Genomic DNA, 27,500 nt, shown 5'->3' with positions numbered 1-27,500 from the left:
GTGTTTGTTACGATTATTTGTGGTATTATCTAAGTATTATTATTGTATTATCTTAGCTGTCACAACACCAGTTGCACACATGTATCACATAGTAATTGTCCCCGGAAATCGGCGTATGGCTGCCTAAAGTACGGGGTGAAGCCCGTCGTGTATGCAAAATGCCACTGGTGCAAAATATGAGTATTCGCGGGGGTTTCTGTCCATGAACGCAGAAGAAGAAGAAGAAGAAGAAGAAGAAGAAGAAGAAGAAGAAGAAGAAGAAGAAGAAGAAGAAGAAAGAAGAAGAAGAAGAACAACAACAACTAAGTATCCCTTATTGTTATCTTCTATACTTGGAGCGCTAACGTCTCTTTCTGCTTTGACTCAACAGATACATTGATAACTAAAACTAACTGTTCAATTTCTGTATCCATTCTTCTAAATAAAAGCAAACCTTTTCCGCTCCACACACCATCACTACAACTCTCTCAAAGAAACGGCCAGAAAAGTTCAGTCACTGGCAAATCGACGCAATTCGGTAAGCTTGTAAGTTATTAGCACATGAAATAAATAACAGAGAGGAGGAAAAGAAAAAATCAATGATCTCGTGTCAAAGCACTTTTTTCACTTAAGAAGCCATCAGTTCGCTCCCAAACCCCCGCCACCCCCCTCCCCACGCCCCAGTCTCCCACCCCCCCCCCCCCCTCCAGTACAGCAGACAAGCTTGTATTGCCAGCATTTCCAGCGTTGCGTGTTTCCATGGTCTGCGTGTTTTTGGACCCACATTTTTTGCCGAACGGTCAGAAAGAAGAAAACAAATCCGTAGGGGATTTGTCCTTTAATGGCAACGGACAGCATTTTTCCGACTTGAACTAATGCTTCCCGGACGCGCGAGCTCGAAAACTTCACTGCAATGAAAAATGGATGTAGAACTACCAGGAACAAATGGGTAAATTGAAGCTGCCTGCCGTCGGATTGAAACTGCACGACATCAAAGAAGACAAACCAAGAAGTAACTGAATTACTAATAACTAGGCCTTTCTTTGCACACAAACTCAAACAAGCCTGTCTACAGTGAGGGCCCCAAAGGGTTTAAAATCGTGATCGTGATTGGCGTTTTTTTACCTTTCTGTGACCGTGATTGCCGAAATTTCCATTTCTGTGATCGTGATGGGACTTTGCCCGTGATCCGTGATGACAAAAAAAATCAAGTCTCGTGATCGTGATCGTCATTTGTTTTCGTGATCGTGATGGGCATTATTGCAAAGCATTTTATTTTCAACGTACATTTTTCACAGCTGTATCACTCTATGATCCTCTATTCGTCAAGGTGTTCGTGATCGTGAAAACAAAAATCAAGGTAACTGTGATCGTGAAAGCTAAAATTTCCCTTCCCGTGATCGTGATGATACCCCCCCTTTGGGGCCCTCTACAGTGGGAAGTTTAACATCAGAAAGAAAAACATGCCCCCGAAGGCGTAATCAAGTAATTCAAGGATGTCGTTTGGATTTACTGTCTTCGGCGAATTTGCCTAAAGGGCAATATCAGTGTTTCGGCAATGTTATGAATTTAAAATTTTAACACGCACACACACACGCACACACGCACAAACTTACACTTACACACACACACACACACACACACACACACACACACGCACACTTACACACACACACACACACACACACACACATACACGCACACACGCACACTTACACACACACACACACACACACACACACACACACACACACACACACACACACACAATATCCCACAAACGACCACAACAACTATAAAACTACAGACATAAAGTCCAGGACAACCACTTTCGGGACAGATTGGAAAGTGATGGCCAGGGGAGCCATTATTCGCTGAATTAAGCACTTGTGTCTCGAGAGATGTGGCATTCTGGCTGATGTACAGATGGGGCATGCGATAAAAACTAGAACCACAACGCACGTGATATACGCCAATAGAGGAAAAACAGCAAGAAGACAATGGCCGCGTTATGATCACTTTTAAGGCGATGTGAGGCACTAAAATCACCAAAATTAAACTTGGAGAATTCATGGAATAACTTAGTTTTTTGGGTAGTTATTGAAGTGACTTATGAAAAGAAATGAAAAATATGTGAAAACTACAGGACATAGACTTGTCGTTGCTATGGAAACTGGCTTAAACAGCGCCATTTTTGATTTTTAGGAAACTGTTTTACAGCAACATCATACATCAGAAATGCTTAATATTTGGCACAAAGATACACATGACTTTTATCTACAATCACTTAGAACGATTTTTTGAAAAAATACTACAGTTCAATTTATATACATTTTTGAAATAAGGATTAATGAATATGCGGCTAGAAATTCATTAATCCTTATTACAAAAATTAATATAAATTCACCTGTAGTCTTTAGTCAAATATCGTTCTATATGATTGTAGATAAAAGACATGTGTATCTTTATGCCAAATATCATGCATTTCTGATGTATGATGTCGTCGCGTTGTAAAAGTGTTTCCTAGAAATCCAATATGGCGGCTGTTTCCATAGCAACGGCGATCTGTGTCCATTAATATTTACACATTTTTCATTCATTGTAATAAGTAAATAAGTCACTTCAATAACTACCAAGAAAACTAGGTTATTCCATGTATTCTCCAAGTTTAAGTTTAGTGCCACACATCGCCTTAAGATGCACTCTCCTTCTCGTGAAGCAATTTCGGCTCACCATCTAGGTTTAAACAAGATTTTATTCCGAGAACATGGGGGTGCATGTTTCTTTCTTTATTTGGTGTTTAACGTCGTTTTCAACCGTTCAAGGTTCTATCCCGACGGAGGGAAGGGGGGTGATGGGATAGAGCTACTTGTCAATTGTTTCTTGTTCACAAAAGCACTAATAAAAAATTTGCTCCAGGGGCTTGCAACGTAGTACAATATATTACCTTACTGGGACAATTATTTCTTTCTTTATTTGGTGTTTAACGTCGTTTTCAACCACGAAGGTTATATCGCGACGGGGAAAGGGGGTGGGAGATGGGATAGAGCCAGGGGCTTGCAACGTAGTACAATATATTACCTTACTGGGAGAATGCAAGTTTCCAGTACAAAGGACTTAACATTTCTTACATACTGCTTGACTAAAATCTGTACAAACATTGACTATATTCTATACAAAAAAACCACTTAACCAGGGTAAAAGGAGAAACAGAATTCGTTCGTCGCCTCTTACGACATGCTGGGGAGCATCGAGTAAATTCTTTCTCGTCCCAACCAATATGGGACTCCCCCTAACCCGCGGGGGGCCTGTATATCATACATCAGAAACAAGTTGGACCACACAATAAGCTAAGCTTAAATTACCATTGTTTGTTTGTTTGCTTTAACGCCCAGCCGACCACGAAGGGCCATATCAGGGCGGTGCTGCTTTGACATATAACGTGCGCCACACACAAGACAGAAGTCGCAGCACAGGCTTCATGTCTCACCCAGTCACATTATTCTGACACCGGACCAACCAGTCCTAGCACTAACCCCATAATGCCAGACGCCAGGCGGAGCAGCCACTAGATTGCCAATTTTAAAGTCTTAGGTATGACCCGGCCGGGGTTCGAACCCACGACCTCCCGATCACGGGGCGGACGCCTTACCACTAGGCCAACCGTGCCGGTTTAAATTACCATTTCAGATCTGGCCAGATTGTTGCATGAGATAACGGCATCCTCTCCGCTTCGACACATAAAACAAGTCGCGTAAGGCGAAATTACTACATTTAGTCAAGCTGTGGAACGCACAGAATGAAACTGAACGTAGTCCGCCGCCAGTGCAAAAGGCAGTGACAGTGACGAGCCTGTTTCGGCGCGGTAGCGGTTGCGCTGTGCTCAATAGCACGCTTTTCTGTACCTCTCTTCGTTTGAACTTTCTGAGCGTGTTTTTCATCCAAACATATCATATCTATATGTTTTTGGAATCAGGAACCGACAAGGAATAAGATGAAATAGTTTTTAAAACGATTTCGGAAATTTAATTTTAATCCTAATTTTTATATTTTTAATTTTCAGAGCTTGTTTTTAATCCGAATATAACATATTTATATGTTTTTGGAATCAGAACATGATGAAGAATAAAATAAAAGTAATTTTGGATCGTTTTATACACAAATAATGTTAATTACAATTTTCAGATTTTTAATGACCAAAGTCATTAATTAATTAACATCACAGGACACATACCAAAACTCAACGCCCTGACTGCTTGCTGCTGTGAGTTGAAATTTCTTGATGAATTCATTAATGAAAAAGCCACTAGTGCGTGCTTTTGAAAAAGTATTGTAGTCGTTGTTCTTTAGAAAACAACCCGGGCATTCCAGATAATATATTGTACATGTACTACGTTGCAAGCCCCTGGGGCAATTTTTTGATTAGTGCTTTTGTGAACAAGAAACAATTAACAAGTGGCTCTATCCCATCTCCCACCTTTCCCCGTCGCGATATAACCTTGAACGGTTGAAAACGACGTTAAACACCAAATAAAGAAAGAAAGAAAGATTCCAGATAATTATATGTTTCAATAATAGGCAGCAGAATTCAATTGTGTACTAAAACCTTCAAGCACACAAGACAATTGTTTCTTGTTCACAAACAGCTTCTCCTGCAGGGGGGGGGGGGATGTTTTAACATAGAAGGGGACTCGAGATTAGGGTAGTCAGTGGCGGATTTAGGGGGGGGGGGGCTAAGGGGGCCCGCCCCCCCCCCCCCCTTCAGAGAGGGGGAGAGATGATTAAATGACAGTTTCTGAGCTCAGGTGACCCGAGATTGCAGCTTTTTGCTTCCTTAAAAAAACATATTCCGGGGGGGGGGGGGGGCATGTCCCGGACTCCCCTAGCATGTTCGGGTGCCTCGCGCCCTCAATTCAGGCGCTTCGCGTCTTCAAGTTTGTGCACGCTTTGGAGCATGGCAAGAACGGATTCAAATTCAAAATCGTCTCTCAAAAAGCCCAAAAATGCACACACGACTTTCATTTCTCCTGCTGTTATCGTTTCTTCTCTTTACAAATTCTTCAACGCTGAGAATACTGAAAACGGCATCCCAGGCGACAGTACTGTTTCCATACGCGATTTTAGCTGCCCTTGGAAAGTGGCTCGCTCACGAGGCCTGTTAGTCTGATCTAGAAGGACAGAGTTGTGAACATAGATGACAAAGATCCCGAAAAGATCAAACATTTCGTGGATGCCGACACAGAAAGACGTCATGAAGAATGCGATGCTTCAAAACATACAGACTGTGACGATGACTGTGACGTCATTCACACATACCGAGACGTCATTCATAGTTGTTCGGTCACTTCCGTCAAAAAGTAGATCTCTCCACAATGGCTGCTCCTGTGTTTAGGTCTGTCAAGCGTGAGTACGCAAAACGTGTTTGTTCTCTCCTCTGTTGAAGCTGTGAGACATAAATGCTATTCCGACATGGTCGTGTCACAGAGTTTTTTTCCACACTTCGATTAGCTGATGTCTAACGAAGCCGTCAGGCTGAGTTAGACAATCAACGTAATCTCGTGTGGAAGAAAACTCTATCACACGACCAAGTCTGAATAGCAGGTAATGTATGTATGTATGTATGTACAGGGTGACCCAAAAAAAAGAGTACCCAAACAAAACGTCATAAGTTAAACAAAAATAAAGCAATCTTCATAAAATTTATTTGCACACACAAGTAGCCTCTGCATGATTTGCACAGAAAATTTTAGCGTTCTAGCTTGTCTTTCAGGAAAGTTATGCTCATTCTACAGAACATGCTCCAAATGGCCTCCCCCGGATTTAAATCCCCCAGATTTCTATCTTTGGGGGTTCCTGAAAGACAACGTCTACAGGAACAACCCACAGACAATCACAGAACTCAAGAGAGCCATCACAACAACCATTCGCGGAATCTCGCAACAGGAGTGTGTGCGGGTGATTGATAACTTTGCGCGGCGAGTTCAAGTTTGCCTGCAGTGGCGCGGAGGCCATTTGGAGCATGTTCTGTAGAATGAGCATAACTTTCCTGAAAGACAAGCTAGAACGCTAAAATTTTCTGTGCAAATCATGCAGAGGCTACATGTGTGTGTAAATAAATTTTATGAAGATTGCTTTATTTTTGTTCAATTTATGACGTTTTGTTTGGGTACTCTTTTTTTTGGGTCACCCTGTACTAGATGATTACCCGCTTCGCCGGGTACCGGCTTCGCCGGAAAGAAGTAGAGCCGACTAAGCTGCGCCTGGGACCCGGCTTCGCCGGGTGTACGTACGAAGGAAAGGAGATAAACGCGCAAAACACTGGAGACCTTCTAAAAATAGTAACGTGCAGTGACCTTCTAAAACTAGTAACGTTGTAACGGGAATATGGATTGACGCCACACGGAGGAAGGGAGATAATCGCGGCTGAAAACACTGCAGAAGATAAGGAAGAGTTACTGGTAGTGGATCCAGACAAAAAAAAAATCGGTTCAGCGCTGCGCGCTGAGAGCACGTGTTGAAATATCTCATCGATGAGGTTGTGTCCGGGGTGTAGCTGAATACGGTGTCCAAATTTGAAAAAGATCCACCGAGAACTTTGGCCGTGCATCGCGAACAGATAGACAGACAGACAGACAGACAGACAGACACTAGTCGTAGATATATATATATAGATGCATGTATTTATGCATGTATGTGTGTGTGTGGATCGATTCAGAGAAAACTACTGGACCGATCTTCATGAAACTTCACATGCATGAGAGCTCCTGAGTATGATATCCCCAGACGTTTTATTTTTTTTCCTCCAGCAGAGGGCATTCTTGTAGAAGGTGTGCTGTTGTCATGGGACCCTGGGTAAGATTAGTTGCTGAATTGAATCCGACCCTTGCATCGCTCGCACCCAATTCGGCATTCTCTAGTGGCGTCAGACGAGATCTAGTCACACGAAACATCGTTCGACACTTGAGCGAGCTTCACTTTACACTGGCCAAAATCATGTTGGACTACCGCCGAGTTATGCTGGAGATACTGCCCACTGGGGGTTCAACCCTCAATTAGGGAATAAGGGAGGGGGGGTCGTCAAGCGTTGCTGACCAGATGGCCATTGGTCACGAGACATATCAGGAGGAGCAGCAGGATCAATAACTCACCCTTGTTCTTCTCCTCCTTACGTAAAGAACATCCGCGTCGAAGCTTCAAGCCAAAAGTTAGCGTAACGGTTAGATTTTTTTCTTTTGCTATCTGTGCCACATGTGAATGCCTCAGTTTTTGAACAGCCATACACACAGAAACATCAAGTGTATTGATAATAATGCCTTATTGAGTATACGGGCACGCTGCATGTGTAGTATCTTCCTAATCTTATAAAAAAAATAATAACAAAACTGAAACGCACAGTCTTTCTCATGTGAACGATTCGGCTCACTGTCTCAGATCTTGCCAGGCTTTCACTTGGGATAAGACCATCCCTCCATCTGTACACATACCAAAAATCAGCCGCCTCAATGTTTTCTATGCAGCGTATGCATTTTTTCATGAATTAATTTCTTACTTGACACTAGTGACAATAGATGATGTCACGTTCCAATATATCACTCAAGGTGATTATGAACCGGTTAATTACTACTAATTAACTAACCACACCACGATCCACTCTCGCAGGCATACAATTAAATAGAGTCAACAAAAGTATAAGTTTCAGACGCCTGTTTATGTATAAACTCTCCACCTCCCTCGAGCCTTCACTCAAAATATGTTCCTTTTACGTTCTCAACACGTAAAAACCCAGTGTTCACTGACAAAATGCCAGTAGTATGTAGAAAATTATAGTAACACGCTGAACCCGTGTAAATATAGTTAAATGCGAATGTTCTGTTCGAAAAGCTCTAGTTCGTGCAGGTGTCACACACCCCACGTTGTCACTACTCCAATGAAATCATAGATACGAAAAGACAACGGTGGTCAACGGGGTGCGTACGACATGGTGCACTTAGCTTTTCTCTGCTGCTGCTGCTTAGCCGGTATGCTGGTTAGTCGGTTCGCTGGTTAGCCGGTCCGCTGGTTAGCCGGTTCGCTGGTTAGCCGGTCCGCTGGTTAGCCGGTCTCCTGGTTAGCGTAGCTTCAACAGGTCCCGCCAAAGTCAGCCGTGCAGACGTTACAGGAACACGTAACGCAGCGAAGCGAACGAACGAATCGAACGAACGAATCGAAGGAAGGCTGCAAACAGAAAGCATCGGTGCACTAAACATGTCAGCTACCCCTCACCCACCACCTTAAAACATGTCATCTTTAAATATCTCATCGAGCACGTGGGCCTGCACAAAACTGACTTTTTACAACAACAAAACAGCCACCCTCCGTCCCTCTCTCCCTATCTGCAAAAACCATATACAGATTAGTATTTTAGCGTCACAGAGAGCAAACCATGCGCCAACCTGGAAAGAACAACAGAGAGTATTTCATTCCACAACACAGACTCATCAACAGCGTTAAATAATGATTTATTACCTCAAAAGCCTATGATTGTACTCTCAATGGAAGCAAAGTCCGCTTCCTCCCTGGAACAGCCTCTGTTCGTCAACAGTGACCAAAAACCTCCAGAACCCCTTGTCGAATCCTTATGCGAAAGCCATCGCCGACGAAGGAAAAATTGACGACTTGTCCTCAGCAAAATACGTGGCAGGGAGAAAGGAAAAGCTAGTGGAAGTTCCCCTAGAGTGCCGAATATAATACTCGGTGAAAAACCATCATACTCTAGAAACTGTGTATACGATCCTTCCCCTTCTGCCGCTGGGTGTCAAGTGTGTCGTCCTTGAGTCTCTGACAGACCACCTAGCCAAATACACGTGACTGACCTTGTCACCAAACCAGTCCAGCTATACACAATTCTGCCTCCCCAAGCAGAAAAAAGACACGGGAAACTCAATCCCTGAAAATCCCGTGCGCGCTGTCAGCGAAAACCCGTCAGCCCAATATCACGCACAGGCGCTTTCTATCATACATTGACCCAGAACAGGCACTCCACTGAGTGACACTTTCTTGGTCTCTGTCACCCGATCGTGACACACCTCCCCTCTTCAAGACGAAACCTCGGTTTCGCTCACAGTCATGTTCTCCTCTACCGCCCGAGAGAGAAAGTCAGCTCCAACATTGTTGGCGCCCGGAATGACGCGTACCGTGAATTGGTACGGTTGGAGAATCAACGCCCAGCGCATAAGTCTGGCGTTTGCCAACCTTGCAACCTGAAGATATTGCAGAGGTTGATGGTCCGTCTCCAGACAGAAAGGTCGTCCGTACAGGTACGCTTCGAACTTCTGGATGCCCCAGACAATGGCGAGACACTCGCGTTCAACCGTTGCATACGCTGCCTCGGCCGAGGTCAGCTTACGGCTGGCGAAGCAAACGGGGTGCAAAAACCCCTCTGTCTCCTGAAGCAACACTGCCCCAAGTCCCTTCCCTGAAGCGTCTGTCCTCAGCACGAAGTCCTTGTTCAGGTCTGGTAGTCGGAGAATAGGCTGACTGGTGAGTCGCCTCTTCAGGGTGTTGAATGCGGAGCTGCATTCCTCAGTCCACACTACAACGGTCGGTTGTAGTTTCTTGGTAAGGTTGGTCAGTGGTAGAGCGATTTCGGCAAAGTGCGGGATGAAGCGTCTGTAGAAGCTGGCTAGGCCCAGGAAAGACCTGACTTCTCTCTTCGTGCGCGGTGGCTCCGCCTCCCGAATCTTCTGGATCTTGTCGTCCTCTGGAACGAGCAATCCCTCGCCGACAACATGACCCAGGAAAGACAATTCCCGAAATCCCAAGTAGCACTTGGACGGTTTAGCTCCCAGATTTCCGTCCTTCAACCTTCCGAACACGTCGCGCAGGGCGTCGAGATGTTCAGTCCATGTCTCTGTCGCGATCAGCACATCGTCGATGAAACTGCTGATGTCCTCGCGCTTCAATGGTTCCAAAAGTTTCCTCATCATGCGAGTGAAGACGGCACCTGCATTCTGCAGACCAAAAGGCATGACTGTCCACTGGAACTGGCCGAATGGAGTGGTAAATGCAGTCTTTGGGCGATCTTCCTCGGCAACTGGAATTTGCCAGTATCCCTTGGTGAGGTCCAGTTTGGAAAAGTACTTGGCCTTGGCCAAGTGACTGAAGAGGTAGTCCACATCAGGCATGGGTTCCGCGTCAAACGCCGTAATCTTGTTCAGCTTCCGGTAGTCGACACAGAACCTGACGCGTCCATCCTTCTTCTTTACAAGCACAATTGGTGAACTGTAGGGAGAGTTCGCTGGCTCGATGACGCCCAACTTCGTCATGTCGGCGATTTCCTTCCTGACCACCTCCTTCTGGGCATGAGGCATGGGATACTGCTTCGTCCTCACTGGCTGTTTCTCCAGCAAGTCGAAGGTAAACTCCTCTAGATGCGTCTGAAGTGGTATGTCTGTAAGGACCCGTGCTGCATCCTTCAGGATCTCTTGCAGGTCCGCCTGCTGGTCGTCCCCAAGATCAGGTGAGATGTGCACGTCCGTGTGATCCTCACTAGCCTCCAGCGGACAAACTGGTACACGTCCTCCTCCCTGTTCTTCCGTTGTCTCGTCCATCACGACAGCAACTGCTTCTGTCACTTTGTCCTTTTCCCCGTAGGCAGTCCTCTCTATGTAGGCGCGCAGCAGGTTGGCGTGGTACAGGCGTGCTTTCCCGTTCATGACGATCCTGTAGTCGTTCTGGCCCACTTTCGCTGTCACCTCAAAAGGTCCTTGCCACTGCAGTTGTAGCTTGTTGTGTTTGACAGGTAGAAGTAGCAACACCCGTTCTCCAATCTTGAAGCTGCGCGGCCGTGCCTTGCGGTCGAATCCTCGCGCGTAACGCTGTGCTGCTCTTCCCAGGTTCTCTTGAGCCAATTTGCAGGTCTCTTCAATCCTGTTCCTGAGTTCTACGATGTAGGTCGCTGTCGTCTGCACCTCCTCGTCAGCTTCTTCGTCTGTCCAAGCCTGACGCAGGATAGCCATGGGACCGCGTACCTGTCTGCCGTACAACAGCTCGAATGGGGAAAAGCCCAAGCTCTCCTGAGGAACCTCGCGGTATGCAAAAAGCAATGCTGGGATGTACCTGTCCCACGTGCGTGGTTTCTCCTGAGCTAGTTTCCTCAGCATGGTCTTCAAGGTGCCATTGAACCTTTCCACCAGTCCGTTGCACTGAGCATGGTAAGGAGTGGTGAAGTGCTGCTCCAGTGATAGCAGTCGTGCTGCCTCCGCCATCACTCCTCCCGTGAACTGCGTGCCTCTGTCGGTGAGTACCTCTGATGGAATTCCCAGCCGGGACCACATAGTAACCAGAGCCTCAGCTACTCGCGTGGCTTCAATCGATTTCAGAGGGATCGCCTCTGGGTATCGAGTAGCGTAGTCCACCATGGTCAAAATGTATCTGTTTCCGTCCTCAGACGCAGGCAAGATGGGCCCGATGATGTCCACTGCCACCCGACGAAAGGGTTCGTCGATGAGCGGCATCTTCTCTAAGGGGACCTTCCTCACCCTTCCTTTGGCAACCACCTTCTGGCACTTATCGCAGGACGCACAGAAACGTCGGACATCCGTGCAGATGCCTGGCCAGTAAAAGTGGCGCCAGACACGATCCGTGGTCTTCTTGGTGCCAAGATGACCTCCCAGAATCGAGTCGTGTGCCGTTGCCATGACACCCTCGCGAAACTCGCGAGGCACGACAACCTGTTTGAATGCACCTTCCTGGTTGCTGAACTCCCGGTAGAGCAACTTCTTGTCCCTGAGGAACCTTGACCTCCCATGCTTCCCGCTCAGCTTCACCTTCCCCGACTTCGCGTGCTCCCGAGGAGTAGCTAAGGTCGGGTCAGAATCCTGAGCCTTCGCGAGAAGCGCGGGGGTCACGTTCCCCAGGGCAGCTCGTGCAGCAGGTAGGGGTTTGAGAGGTTTGTCCTCTCGCTCCGCCTGTGCCCGCGTGAGCACTGAAATGACGTCGGGAGACCGATAAACGGGAACCTCCCTGGTGACGCCGTCCACAAACTGAACCCGGTTTCCAATGAGCAGGTCGCATGGAGGATCGTCCATGACGACGGCCACAATGGTCCCCGTGAACAACGGTGTTACGACCTTGATCACTGCCGTGTTCAAGTCGTAAGCGTGAGATGCCTCGGCCATTCTCACCCTGATGCTGTCTCCTGTGTAGGCCATAGCTGGAACCAGGCTCGCCCGAACCACTATCATGTCTGCCCCTGTGTCCCGCAGACCCTCGCCCTTCACTCCGTTAACGTAGACGTTGCAGTGGGGCTGGAAATGTTTCCTGGAGCACGGAACGCAGAGTTGTGGAATGGTGCATGAGCTCGTGACGTCCCTTAACTCCTCACTGCCAACAAAGTGTACGCCCTTCTGGTCAGCCTGTCTCCTGTGGCAGTCCTTCTTCACGTGGCCCCGCTTGTTGCAGTAGTAACACTGGATGTCAGATCTGGAACTCGATCCCTTGTGTCCCTGATCGTCCTTCCCGTCCTTGGGTCCTGAAGAACCCGAATTTCCCGATTTTCCCGGCCGTGAGCCTGAAGATTTTCCGGAGATCGCCTGGGCGTCCTCGTGTACTCTGATCCAGTCGGCTGCCTCCTGAGTAGTCTTTGGCTGGTGTTCCTGCACGAAGGTCACCACCTCAGGTCGCAGGCTGGACATCAGTTGCTCCATGACAATGAGGTCGGCAAGGTCGTTGACGGTCCAGTCCTTTTCGGCCATCTCCACCCAGCGCCGCAGGTAGAGATTAAGGCGTGCCACAAACTGATGACTCAGCTCGCCGCTCAGTCTCTTGCTGTTACGCAGACGTCGTCGGTAGGCTTCAGCAGTCAGGTTGAAGCGCTGGAGTAACGCCTTCTTAAGTGCCTGATAGTCTCTCGCCTCGTCGTCATCCAAAGCGTTGTAGAGCTGCAATGCGCGTCCCTTCAAGCAGGTGCTAAGGCGGCTAGCCCACGTGGCCTCTTCCCACTTCTGGTCAGATGCAATGCGCTCAAACCGGCGTAAAAAGTCGTCGAGCTCGTCCTTGTCATCGTCGAACGTCGGCAGTCTCGTACGGTCGGCAACAAACGTCGGCGCGCTAGCCTGAGTAAGCGTACCCTTCTCGGCCTGTAGCCTAGCTAGTTCTAGCTGGAGATTGCGATCCGCCTGTTCCTTCCGGTCTAGTCTGTCACGTTCGTCTTTCTTTTCCTGTCGGTCACGTTCGGCCTGTCGTTCCCTTTCTTGTCTGTCAAGTTCGTCTTTCTCTTTCTTGTCCTGTCGGTCACGTTCGGCCTGTCGTTCGGCCTGTCGTTCCCTTTCTTGTCTGTCTCGTTCATCTTTCTCTTTCCGTTCTTGTCTGTCACGTTCGTCTTGTCGTTCCTGTCTCTCACGTTCGGCCTGTCGTTCTTGTCTGTCAAGCTCTTCTTTTCTCGTCTGTCGCTCTATGTCTTCCTTACGTTCTAACTCCTTGCGCTTAAGCAAACTACGCGCTCTAACGCGTGCGTCTCGCTCTGTCTGTTCCTCGCTACCAGGAGTCTCAAAAGTTAATCTCTTCGTAGGAGATCCCCCTGTAGCCATGGTTAGTTTTAGCAAAGCTTTATTACCAAAGTAAGCCTAACGCAGCTATAGCTAGAACACGCGGTGATGAAAGCGATGGATACAAAAATCCAGTAACCGGAAAATGCAGAAGAAAAATCCAAACGGTGTAGAACAAATCGCGTAGCCTACTTTATGGCTGCTTTTTGCGGTGAAACAGAGTGTTTCCCACAGCCGTGGCCTACTTTATCGGCTGCTTTTTGCGGTGAAACAGAGTGTCTCCCACAGCCTTGGTTAGGACAGAAGTCCTCGGACCCTTCCCCCCCAAAATTCCAACAAAGTCAAAATATGGAGAAAAATCCAAGTAAAACAAGACGGTAGAAATGTAACCTGTTACAGAATGCGAAACAACAATGTAGAGAAAACTGAGTAAAACGAATAACAAATCCGCTAACCCTGCTCAGCTCTCTGCAACGGAAAACTCTGAACGTACAACAACAAAGATTCACAAACAAAGGAAAGGGAAGTAATCACAGTTAGCGCATACAATAACTCACCAATTACAATTTACATTTCCTGCAAGATGTGAATCGCTTAAGGTGTGGTATATGATCAAAACTATACAAAAAAGGTAGCACCAAGCAGAAAATAAGTCGAGCACTGACGAGATTATCTGCTCTTAGTTATCCTTAATTGGTGGGTCTTTATCAGTTGGAAATTAACTGAGTAAATCCCGGCTTGGCCCCCATGTGTCACGTTCCAATATATCACTCAAGGTGATTATGAACCGGTTAATTACTACTAATTAACTAACCACACCACGATCCACTCTCGCAGGCATACAATTAAATAGAGTCAACAAAAGTATAAGTTTCAGACGCCTGTTTATGTATAAACTCTCCACCTCCCTCGAGCCTTCACTCAAAATATGTTCCTTTTACGTTCTCAACACGTAAAAACCCAGTGTTCACTGACAAAATGCCAGTAGTATGTAGAAAATTATAGTAACACGCTGAACCCGTGTAAATATAGTTAAATGCGAATGTTCTGTTCGAAAAGCTCTAGTTCGTGCAGGTGTCACACACCCCACGTTGTCACTACTCCAATGAAATCATAGATACGAAAAGACAACGGTGGTCAACGGGGTGCGTACGACATGGTGCACTTAGCTTTTCTCTGCTGCTGCTGCTTAGCCGGTATGCTGGTTAGTCGGTTCGCTGGTTAGCCGGTCCGCTGGTTAGCCGGTTCGCTGGTTAGCCGGTCCGCTGGTTAGCCGGTCTCCTGGTTAGCGTAGCTTCAACAGGTCCCGCCAAAGTCAGCCGTGCAGACGTTACAGGAACACGTAACGCAGCGAAGCGAACGAACGAATCGAACGAACGAATCGAAGGAAGGCTGCAAACAGAAAGCATCGGTGCACTAAACACGTCAGCTACCCCTCACCCACCACCTTAAAACATGTCATCTTTAAATATCTCATCGAGCACGTGGGCCTGCACAAAACTGACTTTTTACAACAACAAAACAGCCACCCTCCGTCCCTCTCTCCCTATCTGCAAAAACCATATACAGATTAGTATTTTAGCGTCACAGAGAGCAAACCATGCGCCAACCTGGAAAGAACAACAGAGAGTATTTCATTCCACAACACAGACTCATCAACAGCGTTAAATAATGATTTATTACCTCAAAAGCCTATGATTGTACTCTCAATGGAAGCAAAGTCCGCTTCCTCCCTGGAACAGCCTCTGTTCGTCAACAGTGACCAAAAACCTCCAGAACCCCTTGTCGAATCCTTATGCGAAAGCCATCGCCGACGAAGGAAAAATTGACGACTTGTCCTCAGCAAAATACGTGGCAGAGAAAAGGAATAGCTAGTGGAAGTTCCCCTAGAGTGCCGAATATAATACTCGGTGAAAAACCATCATACTCTAGAAACTGTGTATTAGATCCTTCCCCTTCTGCCGCTGGGTGTCAAGTGTGTCGTCCTTGAGTCTCTGACAGACCACCTAGCCAAATACACGTGACTGACCTTGTCACCAAACCAGTCCAGCTATACACAATTCTGCCTCCCCAAGCAGAAAAAAGACACGGGAAACTCAATCCCTGAAAATCCCGTGCGCGCTGTCAGCGAAAACCCGTCAGCCCAATATCACGCACAGGCGCTTTCTATCATACATTGACCCAGAACAGGCACTCCACTGAGTGACACTTTCTTGGTCTCTGTCACCCGATCGTGACAGATGAATTCTGCAAATAACTCTGTCGGGTTGTTATGGAATGTGAAGGTGTGCATACCCTTAGCTTTTTCGAAGACAAATATGGCACGGGCCAATCACTAGCGAGGGGTGTGTCTGAAAACACGTGGACAGAAGCACGTGTAAATTCATTTGTTCCCAAAAAAGCAAGGGTGTTCACTCTTTCATAACCCACACAAACCCGACAGAGTTATTTCCTACCCCCCGCGGATTAGGGGGAAGAATTTACCCGATGCTCCCCAGCATGTCGTAAGAGGCGACTAACGGATTCTGTTTCTCCTTTTACCCTTGTTAAGTGTTTCTTGTATAGAATATAGTCAATTTGTGTAAAGATTTTAGTCAAGCAGTATGTAAGAAATGTTAAGTTGTACTGGAAACTTGCATTCTCCCAGTAAGGTTATACATTGTGCTACGTTGCAGGCCCCTGGAGCAAATTTTTGATTGGTGCTTTTTTGAACAAGAAACAATTGACAAGTGGCTCTATCCCATCTCCCCCCTTTCCCCGTCGCGATATAACCCTTCGTGGTTGAAAACGACGTTAAACACCAAATAAAAAAAAGAGAGTTATTTCCGAACATCGTCTGTTCCTCCGTCTGGAACTCCCTGCCGCTTGAGCTTCGCCAGAGCCCCTCTCTTGACGCGTTCAACAGTAGGTTGAAGACTCAGTTCTTCCCGTAGCTGGCTGCGACTTTCATGTTCGACGTGATGTGTTGTGCCCCAAAAGACATTCTTGTGCTGTGCTCTGTGAGAGGTGTTTTCTTTGTGCTAAATATATTGTTTGGACCTAGCTATTGATATGTACATTGTTGTTAAACAGTTGTTTGTTTACCAGGGTTTGCTAGTGTGTGATAGGGTTCGTGTCCGTCTGAAGATGTTAGTTTCTTTGTTAGTCCTGTGTTGACAACTCTTCGACAAGCGCTTAGAACTGTACCCACGGAATACGCGCTATATAAGCTTCATATTGATTGATTGATTGATTGATTGACATGAAATAAAATGACTACAACAACAACAAAATCCCCACCATGTGCAGAAGGCAGTCAGGAATGGTGCATGTCCAGAAACACGGATGGTTTGATAGCAATTATACGAGAATCAAAAATGATGATGCGTAAGGAGGAGGGGGGTGGGGCAGGGTAGGAAGGGGAGGGGGTGATCTTTCTATTAGAGAAGGTCAAATATGACAACCCTCGTCTTTCCTTCGACGCAGCAACACACCCGGTGACCGTAATCCTGGCTAAACTCATTATTACAGGAATGAACAAGTCGCGTAAGGCGAAATTACTACATTTAATCAAGCTGTCGAACTCACGGAATGAAACTGAAGGCACTGTATTTTTTCACCAATCCCCGCGTGAAGGAAATCGCTCACCTTCCACGTGCAAAACGTAGTGATATTGAGACGCCAGATTAGCGCGGTAGCGTATTGTGCTAAGCAGGAAAGCGCGCTTTTCTGTATTCTTGTTTACTTTCTGAGCTTGTTTTGAATACAACCTATCATATCTATATGTTTTTGGAATCAGGAAATGATAAAGAATAAGATGAAATCATTTTTGGATCGATTTCTTAACTTTTAATCGTAAGACTAATTAATCTATTTTCGTTAATTGTGATCACATTTTAAGAGTAAACATGACATATGTACATATTTTTAGATTCAGAATGTGATGAAGAATACGATGCAATCAATTTTAAATCTGTTTGCAAAAACTCGATTTTAATGACAACTTTAATGAGCAAACTCATTAATTAAATTTTAAGCCTCCAAGCTGAAATGCAATACTAAAGTCCGGGCTTCGTCGAAGATTACTTGACCAAAATTTCAACCCATTTGGTTGAAAAATGAGAGCGTGACAGTGCCGCCTCAACTTTCACGAAACCGGGTAATTTATGACGTCATCAAAGACGTTTATCAAAAAAGTGAGAAAAAATTCTGGAGATACCATACTCAGGATCTCTCATGTCAAGTTTCATGAAGATCGGTTCTGTAGTTTTCTCTGAATCGCTCTACACACACACACACACACACACACACACACACACCCTCGTCTCGATTCCCCCCCTCAACGTTAAAACATTTACAGGCATGAGACCTATGCAGGAACATGCAGCGCGCTATACTAGCCATCTGGCCAACTGTTGTCCTAATCTCTAAGGCAGACTGATACCTAGAGGTGTAATTGACACCCGCCTTCAGGCTCAGGCATTTTCAAACGCTCGACTCAAGACTATTTAGTCAAAACTTGACTAAATGTAAAACGGGACACGATGATGCGATGGCATAAAACACACCGTATAGAGTAGGCTAGGGCAAAATCGGTCAAGATTCACTTCCGGGAGCACGCACGGGCAGACGCTTGGTAAGTTTTTTCCTGTTTTCTCAAAGTAAACCCCGTTTTACACCCTGTGCTGCACCCGAGCGTTTGTAGACAGATGTCAGGTAACGTCTGCTATAATTTTATGATGGCTGATGCTGTATTTGTGGCAAAAACTTGCAATGAAACCGTCAGTCGGGAGCTAAAGTCCGGATGCGGACCAGATTTGGATGGCTACGGTCAAGATTGTTTACTTTTTAGGACCATTTTCGTCTGTTTTCTCGTTATATTTTGCACTCTGGCATATTCACGCATTAAACCCAACACTCTTCTCGCTTTTTGCATCAATAGAACATCTATGTCTGCTTTAGATCTCCGTACTTGGGCATCAGCATTCACTTTATTCATTGCACTATGTATTGAAGGCTAAAGTCCATCTCATTTCAGCCCAGAACAGCTAAAGGGCTAAAGTCCAGAACAAAAAGAGAAAGACGTCTTTGTGTTTGATTTATGCATGCTATAAGCCCAGTTTGATTGATGTGCAATGTATGACATACTCTTGAGAAAACACAGCAATGTCTTTGCATTGTAGTAATACTACTACTACTACTACTACTACTACTACTACTAATATAATCATAATAATAATAATAAGAAGAAGAAGAAGAAGAAGAAGAAGAAGAAGAAGAAGAAGAAGAAGAAGAAGAAGAAGAAGAAGAAGAAGAAAAAGAAGAAGAATTAATAGCATTTATAAAGCGCATTTCTGTATACCTCAATGTGCTGATGGGGGTCTTCAGTTTGAATTTCACCCTTTGAACTCTTGGCTTGATGTTGAAATGCCAAAACATTGCTTTCACTATAGCATGGGTATAACTATTTTAAGAATGTGTTGTTCCTTGTTCCAGCTGATGGACATCAGATGCTACTACTGCGAGGGCAAATTTGACTCAATCAGAGTCGTCAAAGAACACCTGGAGTCAAATCATTCAGATAAACAGCCCAAATTTCGTCAATTGACCATTGATGAAAAAACAGGGAAACATTTGCTAATTAGCAAAAGTTTCAAATATGAAGCATGCGCAGCGAGTCCCGAAGGCCCCCCCAAAAAAGAAGAAGGCCCCCCCAAAAAAGAAGAGGACGACTTTGTACCGTTGTGGCTAAAAGCTGCAGCTCGCTTGAAAGACCAGGGTCTTCTGTCGGCTTGGATATCCCTACATGAAATAATTGCTGACGGCACACTACCACTTGACAACATTGCACTCCTTCTCTTTCTAGACGTTGCCACTTTCTATTCTACAAAGAAAACATGTGGAATGAGATTCGCAAGTCAGACCAAAACGTTTTGGCAAACAGCTTACAAGCTTTTTGGTGGGAAGCTACTTCGATTCATGGGTGGCCCGAAAGGACTAGGTCAAGTTGTTGAAGGTTCGGCTGACTCTGGGAGATGCCTGTCATCAGAATCAAAGGTAAATTTCATTGTACCGTCAGTCAACTGCTTGGAAACACAGAATGTCGGAGAGGCAAAGCCTGGGATTATGCAGCAGTGTATAGAAACCCTCTCACAAACAACCAGCACTGTGAAGATTTCATTTGATTCCAAGAAGATCAAGATGTATGTTTCGGTTCTCCCGGCTCCTGGTCAGTCTGGTCAGTCTCCGCCGGCACACTGACAGCTTCCTCGACCGTTCCTGGCACAACTTCCTCGGAACAGTCGAGGAAGCTGTCTAAAGTAAGTACTGATAAATCAGCCATCTGCAAAAAGCAAAACCTCGCACAATGTTAAACATTTGAACTATCCAGACAAATGAAAGGGCTGAATCCCATCCCCTACAATGCAAAAACATTGCTGTGTTTTCTCAAGAGTATGTCATACATTGCACACCAATCAAACTGGGCTTATAGCACGCATAAATCAAACACAAAGACTTCTTTATCTTTTTGTTCTGGACTTTAGCCCTTTAGCTGTTCTGGGCTGAAATGAGATGGACTTTAGCCTTCAATGAATAAAGTGAATGCTGATGCCCAAGTACGGAGATCTAAAGCGGACATAGATTTTCTATTGATGCAAAAAGTGAGAAGAGCGTTGGGTTTAATGCGTGAATATGCCAGAGTGCAAAATATAACGAGAAAACAGACGAAAATGGTCCTAAAAAGTAAACAATCTTGACCGTAGCCATCCAAATCTGGTCCGCATCCGGACTTTAGCTCCCGACTGACGATTTTATTGCAAGTTTTTGCCACAAATACAGCATCAGCCATCATAAAATTATAGCAGACGTTACCTGACATCTGTCTACAAACGCTCGGGTGCAGCACAGGGTGTAAAACGGGGTTTACTTTGAGAAAACAGGAAAAAACTTACCAAGCGTCTGCCCGTGCGTGCTCCCGGAAGTGAATCTTGACCGATTTTGCCCTAGCCTACTCTATACGGTGTGTAACAGGGAAGACACAGGGGATTGCCATGTTAAGTCTTCTGCACTAGTGTTCTTGTTTTGCAGGAATCAGTGCCACTCAAACCCAACGTAATAGCTCAGTAACATTTCGCGTGTTGTCCCCCTCCCCCCTCTCCCTCGCCTTGTGTCTCCGGCCCATCCGAAACCACCACCACCCCCCTCTCGCAAAAACACTGCGTTACCGGTATACCATCCATCACTTTTGGTGACGTGAACATGTGCACACCAACCTGTCCCTCCAGCCTCTGTAACTTAAACGACACACACACTTACACTCACACACACGCACACTCTCTCTCTCTCTCTCTCTCTCTCTCTCTCTCACACACACACACACACACACACACACACGCTCTCTCTCTCTCTCTCTCTCACACACACACACACACACACACACACAAACGCGCACACGCACACAAACACACACACACACACACTCTCTCTCTCTCTCTCGCTCGCTCGCTCTCTCTCTCTCTCTCTCACACACACACACACAAACGCACACACACACACACACACACACGCACACACACACTCTCTCTCTCTCTCTCTCTCTCACACACACGCACACACACAAACGCACACACACACACACACACACACTCTCTCTCTCTCTCTCTCTCTCTCTCTCTCCCTCTCTCTCTCTCTCTCTCTCACACACACAAAACGTCACAACATCCCTCATCCTAGATTCCGTTGTGAGCATATGCTTCTATCATAATGACATTAAGCGGACCCCGGCATATGCCTCCCGGTGAAGTATGGCAGCAAGCAGTACTGTTACCAAACTCTATTTGTGCTGCTTACGTGAGGGACACTGAATTTATTATGAACCAAGCCCAATCATCTGCGTCTGTATAAGGCCAAAAAAAAAAAAGGTCTGTTTACGGTAACATAGGCCCAAAAAATAGGGTCGGTAGGTCGGGATTGGTTTTGTTTTCCAAAAAACCATATTTTTACGTTATTTTGCAAAAAAAATTTTTTTTCTCTCCCCCAAATGCCAAAAAAAAGTCTAGGGTCGCGCGAAAAAAATAGGGTCGGTCGGGTTACCGTAAACAGACTATTTTTTTTTTTGGCCTAACACCACGGTGTGGGAGACGTTCCATGCGTAAAAACCCCTGAGGCGGAAGTGCTCCAGCTCTGAGGGGCAACTTTTTCGCAGTCGGCTCAGATCTCTCGACTTTGGTCATTAAAATTCTTAAAATTGTGAGGAAAAAAAAAAGTTTTTAAAACGATCCAAATTTACGTTCATCTTATTCTTCATCATTTCTTGATTTCAAAAACATATACATATGTTATATTCGGATTAAAAACAAGCTCTGAAAATTAAAAATATAAAAACTATGATCAAAATTAAATTTCCGAAATCGATTTAAAAACAATTTCATCTTATTCCTTGTGGGTTCCTGATTCCAAAAACATATAGATGTGATATGTTTGGATTAAAAACACGCTCAGAAAGTTAAAGAGAATAGAGATAAAGAAAGGCGTGCTATCCTTCTCAGCGCAACTACTACCCCGCTCTTCTTGTCAATTTCACTGCCTTTGCATCGAAAAATGCAGTGAGTTCAGTTTCATTCTGTCAGTTCGACAGCTTGACTAAATGCTGTCATTTCGCCTTACGCGACTTTTTTTTTCTCTCTGTCTGTCTGTCTCTCTCTGTGTCTTTCTCTGTATCTCTGTCTCTGTCTCTGTCTCTGTCTCTGTCTCTCTCTGTCTCTCTCTGTCTCTCTCTCTCTCTCTCTCTCTCACACACACACTCTCTCTTTCTCTCTCTCTTTCTCTCTCTCTCTCTCTCTTCTCTCTCTCTCTCTCTCTCTCTCTCTCTCTCTCTCTCTCTCTCTCTCTCTCTCTCTCTCTCTCTCTCTCTCCGACGACGACGACAACAACAACGACACTATAATAGGCAATAGTATTTTTCACATTTAGTGAAGTTCAGACTAAATGTTTTCTGACGGACTGGGACTCGAGACTAGGGGTGTGTTGTAACTTCCTGGTAGTCCTATACGTCTTGCTCACGCAGGCGCGCTATGACCGCCGAGGTTTCAAAATAACGTTTTCAATAGAACATACAACTTGGTACATGTATAAGCGCCGGCGAAAGATTTCCTGAAGCAATCGAAACAAGTCGCGTTAGGCGAAAATACAACATTTAGTCAAGTAGCTGTCGAACTCACAGAATAAAACTGAACGCAATGCCATTTTTCAGCAAGACCGTATACTCGTAGCATCGTCAGTCCACCGCTCATGGCAAAGGCAGTGAAATTGACAAGAAGAGCGGGGTAGTAGTTGCGCTAAGAAGGATAGCACGCTTTTCTGTACCTCTCTTTGTTTTAACTTTCTGAGCGTGTTTTTAATCTAAACATATCATATCTATATGTTTTTGGAATCAGGAACCGACAAGGAATAAGATGAAAGTGTTTTTAAATTGATTTCGACAATTTAATTTTGATAATAATTTTTATATATTTAATTTTCAGAGCTTGTTTTTAATCCGAATATAACATATTTATATGTTTTTGGAATTAGCAAATGATGGAGAATAAGATAAACGTAAATTTGGATCGTTTTATAAATTTTTATTTTTTTTTACAATTTTCAGATTTTTAATGACCAAAGTCATTAATTAATTTTTAAGCCACCAAGCTGAAATGCAATACCGAAGTCCGGGCTTCGTCGAAGATTACTTGACCAAAATTTCAACCAATTTGGTTGAAAAATGAGGGCGTGACAGTGCCGCCTCAACTTTCACGAAAAGCCGGATATGACGTCATCAAAGACATTTATCAAAAAAATGAAAAAAACATTCGGGGATTTCATACCCAGGAACTCTCATGTCAAATTTCATAAAGATCGGTCCAGTAGTTTAGTCTGAATCGCTCTACACACACACACAGACACACACACACACAGACGTCTAGACACACACACACACACGCACATACACGACGACCCTCATCTCTACGTTAAAACATTTAGTCAAAACTTGACTAAATGTAAAAAGCATAGAAAATGCACTGTGCACTGAATTGCTTTTTTTGGTCCTGACTACGGAGTTGTGGGTCTTTGTGTGGATTCACGTAGACACTTTAAACTTGTCTTTTAACGAGAAAACTGCTATGTGTGCGTGTGTGTGTGTGTGTGTGTGTGTGTGTGTGTGTGTGTGTGTGTGTGTGTGTGCATGTGCGTGTGCGTGTGTGTGTGTGTGTGCGTCTGCGTGTGTGTGTGTGGGTGCTATCAAAATATGACATCGTAGTTAATTGCTGCTTTCTGCATCACAAAGACTAACATTTTCCTCTGAATCTGGCTTCCCAGTGTTGTAAATTAGTGCACCGATTGTTAACGACAGCTGCACTAATGCGATTTGTCTAATTATCATTAGCAAACCTTATGAATGCATAAATTAATTGCTAAAGTCGGCCCTGTAAACAAAGACTGTAAAACCAAAACGATAAGGTGGACCTGGCTTTGGATGCCAGCAATGTGTCTAATTATCATTAGCATACGTCATGAATGAAAAACTTTTATCCCCACAAATATATTACAGTCCGCCCCGTAAACAAAGACTGTTAAACCGAAACGATAAGCTGAACCTGGCTTTAGATGCCAGCGCTGAATATATGCATTGTCTACAAATGACTGCTAACATTGTAAGTTGGAGTGCACCGATTGTTTTCGGCAGCTGAACTTTGCTGATAGCCGTTTAACAAACGCTGTAAATGTATCGGCCCAGTAAACAAAGAGTGGCAAACCGACACAGTAAACTGAACCTGTCTATAAACGTCAGCAGTAAGAATACTAAGATCCATTGCGCTGATCTGAGCCAAGCTACATATTCCTGTGTACTGCACGTGGTTGTAATAAAATCTTATATCTTGGCTGATTATCATATTAAACGCAATAACTGCATGCTTTAATAGCGAAACCGTCGAGCCTGTGATCAAGGCCCCGCCTGTTTTTCCCAGACACTGACAGCGGAACAGTAAGCTGAAACAGGTTTCAAAACAACAGCTGACTGGCTGCACCGTCTACACTGACAGCTAACTTGGCTGATAACAACTGCACTTGACTGTAGGCCTATGCCATAAACATGTAAAAGCATGACTTCATCGCTACAGCCAGCCCAGTAAACAAAGACTGTTAAACCGAAGCGGTACGCTCAACCTGATTCTAAACGAAATGCTGATTAGAGCGCGCTGACTCTCTAGATACAAGAGAGGGAAAAGCCTGCGGGGTTGCAAACTGACACTTGCTGACTGGCATTCATTTAATTAGGGCGTTAATGTCATGCACTCTTAATTAAGATGAACTGTCATTCAGTTCCATCATAATTGCGTGTATTACTGCTTCCTGCTTTGGGACATAGACTGTAGTAAAAGACCGTCGAATTGTAAACAAATAGCAGAATCATATCGGTCTCTGTCTGTCTCTGTCTGTCTCTTGCTCTCTCTGCCTGTCTCTGTATGTCTGTCTGTCTGTCTGTCTCTCTGTCTCTCTCTCATCCCTCTCTCTCTCTTTCTCTCACCTTCTCTCTCTCTCTCTCTCTCTCTCTGTCTAACTCTCTCTCTCTCCTACCTCCTCTCTCTCTCCCATTCCCGCTCTCTCTCTCTCTCTCTCTCTCTCTCTCTCTCTCTCTGTCTGTCTGTCTCTCTCTCTCACCTTCTCTCTTTCTCTCTGTGTCTAACTCTCTCTCTCCTACCCCCTCTCTCTCCCCTGTCTCTCCTACCCCCTCTCTCTCTCCCCTCTCTCTCCCCTGTCTCTCACTCTCTGTTTCTCTCTCTCTCTCTCTCTCTCTCTCTGTGTCTCTTTAACCTTCTCTCTCCTCTGTCAAACTCTCTCTCTCCTACCCTCTCTCTCTCCCCCATCCCCCCTCTCTCTCTCTCTCTCTCTCTCTCTTTCTCTGTCTCTTTAACCTTCTCTCTCTCTCTGTCAAACTCTCTCTCTCCTACCCTCTCTCTCTCCCCCATCCCCCCCTCTCTCTCTCTCTCTCTCTCTCTCTCTCTCTCTCTCTCTCTCTCTCTCTCTCTCTCTCTCACACACCATATGCGCTGCTAAACTGGTGCAGACCATGTAGTAGTAGTAGTAGTAGTGGTTAGGGACTGGATTGGTATCCATAAGCCTCACGGCTTTTTTCGCGTCCCATCTCATTATCAAATTTGTTGCAGGTCAATCATATTAACATGCTCAAAGTCGTATTTACTCAATATCAATTATCGTACAAATAAAGTGACTCAGTCATAAGTTTTTGTATGTCCAGCAGATTTTTGAAAGTGTTAATAGTTTGTGCATTTTTAACAACATCAGACAGTGTGTTCCATGATGGTGCAACTCATTCTGATCAGTCATCGCTCAACGGCTATCGCCACTTATCTCTCTGAGAGAATGAGCCGAACTCATTTTGACCTGAGTTCAGGATGGGTGCAACTCTGTTAGAAAAGGAATGTTTCCGGATATTAGTTTTACTAAATTCAAAAAAGATTGTGTCCGTATTTTTCCTCGTTACATCAGTGGTAGACTTCTTGAAAAATGACTCGACTTTGACATTATTAATACCCTTAAAGATTGTTTAGGTCTGTATCAGGTCGCCTCTGAGTCTTCTTGATTTAAGGGTCGGGAGATTGAGTGCCCGTAGTCTTCTAGATATATATATATATACGACTAGTGTCTGTATGTCTGTCTATCTGTCTGTCTGTCTGTCTGTCTGTCTGTCTGTTCGCGATGCACGGCCAAAGTTCTCGGTGGATCTTTTTCAAATTTGGACACCGTATTCAGCTACACCCCGGACACAACCTCATCGATGAGATATTTCAACACGTGCTCTCAGCGCGCAGCCGATTTTTTATTTTTTTGGTCGGGATCCACTACCAGTAACTCTCTCCTTATCTTCTCCAGTGTTTTCAGCCGCGATTATCTCCCTTCCTTCGTGTGGCGTCAATCCATATTCCCGTTACAACGTTACTATTTTTAGAAGGTCACTGCACGTTACTATTTTTAGAAGGTCTCCAGTGTTTTGCGCGTTTATCTCCTTTCCTTCGTGCAGCCTGGTATTCGGCTCTACTTCTTTCAGCCGGTACCCGGCGAAGCGGGTAATCATCTAGTTCAACATATGTCATGTTTTTCAAGGCCTTCACCAGTTTTGTCAGGGGCGGGGACGTAGCTCAGTTGGTAGCGCGCTGGCTTTGTAGCCAGTTGGTCGCTATCAGCGTGGGTTCGATCCCCACTTTCGGCGAGAGATTTATTTTTCGGAGTCAACTTTGTGCAGACTCTCTTCGGTGTCCGAACACCCTCGTGTGCACACATGCGCACGAAAAAGATCCCACGTTCCCAGCGAAAGTCTCAGGGCTTGGAAAACACGAAGACACGCATGCATCATCTCTCGTCTCTGATTATCATGATCGTATTTCGATACTTTGACGAGACAAACCCAATGCTGGTGTGTCGAAGAAGACAGCCACAGCGGGCTTGTTCGAATCAATGTATCACACCATATCTTCAGCGTATTACCAATACCTGTCCCAATATAATAGACCAGTTGGTCTAAGAGGACGTTAAACCCTAATAGTCAGTCAGTTTTGTCGCTCTCCTTTGCACCCTTTCACCGGGAGGCTGATTAATTGACGCTTCAGATACGGATGCCAGAAAACGTTGGCATATTCTAAATGTGGTCTGACCAATGCTTTATACAATTTTGTAAATGTGTCATTGTCAAGATAGGAAAATGTTCTCTTTATTATGCCAAGCATTTTATTCGCTTTGTTTATTATGTTTTGGATATGTTTGTCAAAACTCAGGTGATTGTCAAATGTTACACCCAAATCTTTTTCCTCCTCGCACTTCATAACTGTTTTAATTTCATCATTCACCATCATTGAATAATCATGTCTCGGATTGTTTTTGCCCATATGCAGGACTTTACACTTAGATACGTTAAAATACAAGTTCCATTTATCTGACCATTTCTGGAGATTATCA

The 27,500-nt window shown here is 45.0% G+C and overlaps 1 protein-coding gene across 1 annotated transcript in view; it reads right to left on the bottom strand.

Annotated features, from left to right (window-relative positions):
• LOC138970727 (uncharacterized) overlaps nucleotides 1-27,500 on the bottom strand; it is a gene marked incomplete in the record, with an annotated part of 52,150 nt that overhangs the window by 23,772 nt on the left and 878 nt on the right.

The sequence above is a fragment of the Littorina saxatilis genome, linkage group LG7, assembly GCF_037325665.1.
Source record: "Littorina saxatilis isolate snail1 linkage group LG7, US_GU_Lsax_2.0, whole genome shotgun sequence".
Lineage (NCBI taxonomy): Eukaryota > Metazoa > Mollusca > Gastropoda > Littorinimorpha > Littorinidae > Littorina > Littorina saxatilis.
The sequence above is the reverse complement of the archived record's forward strand: the minus strand, read 5'-3'. Positions and strand labels throughout refer to the sequence as shown.